Source organism: Protopterus annectens, chromosome 7.part0, assembly GCF_019279795.1.
Source record: "Protopterus annectens isolate FY-2018-M chromosome 7.part0, PAN1.0, whole genome shotgun sequence".
In the NCBI taxonomy this organism is placed as follows: Eukaryota; Metazoa; Chordata; order Ceratodontiformes; family Protopteridae; genus Protopterus; species Protopterus annectens.
This window is the reverse complement of record NC_056739.1, coordinates 949,046,359-949,048,780: the sequence shown is the minus strand read 5'-3', so window position 1 is coordinate 949,048,780 and position 2,422 is coordinate 949,046,359.

Below are 2,422 nucleotides of genomic sequence, written 5' to 3'. Positions count from 1 at the left end.
ACTTGGTACAGCACTACCAGGTGCTGTTTGGCAGGACAGCTCATGAACAGCAGGAGTGGACTGCCCTGTCGTATGATCTAGTCCACAGGGTCTATGATGTCGGCCTGCATAACTGCAGTTATGAGCAGGTCTGGCATCATTGCAGCGACCTTCTTTGCAATGCCCGTTGGCGTGTTGCTGCAGTCTGGGGGTATCACCTCGCAACAGGGGGGTCATGTCATCCATCCTCCAGACACATGTTGAGGAGCTCCTATCCAGCCTTGTGGCACCTGCCCGCCCACACACACACACACACACACACACACACACACACACACACACACACACACACACACACACACACACACAACAGCTGGCGGAGAGTATAGTGTAGGTGGGTGCTATCCACACACTGGCAGAGGAGCGTGCAGGTAAGGCCACAGGGCACATCAGAAGACCACTGTTGTGTATCCATCCGCATCTGTACAGGTAGATCATGCGTATGTGAGATGACATATATATAGTCTGTTGCTGCGTAGTAGTAATAAGTAGATGCGCATAAGCTGTAGTATTGTGGACTTGTACTGTTGATGTACTGTAATGCTGCACCCATCCTGTACCAATGCCACAGCTGTGGCTCCTAACATCATATCTCTTACACACTTATGTAGGTCCTTCTGGTATACCTCCAAGGCAGCAGCCTGTAGCTGGTGAGTATGTTTTTTGTTCAGGTTTGCCAATACCCTAGTTATGTTACGGCTATGGTATACTCCATGCACACATTTAACACACCTACCCATAATGCATGCTGTACAAGTTCACATGTTGTTGCTGTTAACTGCACTGCATTACAGTGGTGACCATGATGGTGTATCTGAAGGGTATGTCAGACACCTGCAATATAACTAACATCCTGTCATTGCAAAATGTGTCCACAGAGATGAACATAATGGTGGGACAAATGGCCTACAGTAGGGACATGTGTGAAACATCACCATTATACAGTGCTACAAAAGTGTATATACCAGTATTACAATGGCAACTGTAACAGATCTACACTACGGCATATCACAGTACTGCAGTCCACAACCGTTACAACCTGCAATGTAGTCCTAACATGAGCAATGAGTGTGTAATATGGAATCTTATGTTAGGACAGCAAATATGGGGAATACATACCTTCACAAACACTAGAAGCATATGTGTGTACACACTCCAGATGAAATATAGTGGAAGCAGCTGTTGAGGTACTGACTGCATGCATTTGTCATGGAAATGCATCTTTTAGCAAGTACATGTCCCCAATGTTGCACCATGTATTGGTCTGCTGTCCAAGATGTTTGGCCATCAGATGTGCACACTTACCTGCAACAGAGGCAGCCATGGCTTGCACACATCTTACATGACGTGGTATGGGCCCCATACCTGTCAGGTAGCACACAAGAATTGGACATGTAGCCATACCTCACCATTGCATATACCATGGCAAACAGTGCAGACAGTCATTTATGTGACAAAGATGTATGGGACAGGAATGATATAGGAAATAAACAGATGACCATCCAAGACTGATGATGTCACATGTAGCAAACTGGTCATGCAGGCTGCCTAGTAACATACCACAACACTGAGGGGGTTGCAGGAATGTATAGCAAGTATTGGCTGTGCAGTGCTTGTGTCAGCAATTGCCTGGACTCTGCAAACGTGTGGCCAATGGGTTAGGGTAATCAGATGTGACAGTTGCACCACAGGAAACATCAGCCAGGCCTCTCTACAGGTAGTGTATGCATAACAGAAAAGATCCCCAAAAGTCATGCATTGCAATGTGTAGTGGTGTACCATGACCACGTTGGAAACGTACAGACAGTATCATATAAGATACATGTGCTGTACAACCAACACCTCACCCATCTCAGGCCCACCATCCCCATCTGTACTGTGCCAGTTTCAGTGTACACCTATATGTTTGCCATTCATTAGCTGGGACTAGGCTGTTACACGTGGTGTTCAGTGTTTGAGACACTGCAAACTGACACACATGTGTAGGCCATAGTTGTCAAGCATTGTGTGAACTCCAAGGGATGTGCACGAGCTGATCTTGCAATCATGCAGAGTTGGGGGAACATATGTAGGGCAGACTGACCATATACTGACAAATGCATATGGCCCATGCTAGTATACCCCTGTCAGGAATAGTGACTGCTGTAGTACACATAACAGTAGGTGCAACAAACTGTCATAAGGGCTTGCACACATATGCACCCATGAAGTGTATGCATTGTGGTCCGCATCAGCACAATTAACACATTTGTTAGACACTGCATTTGATTGTACAGGGCATATGTCACATATCAGGCTCATGTAATGTTAACATATGCAGTGATGTGGTCCCTTGGCATATCAAAGAAGAGGGTGTCATATCAATAAGGGTGTGTACACTCCC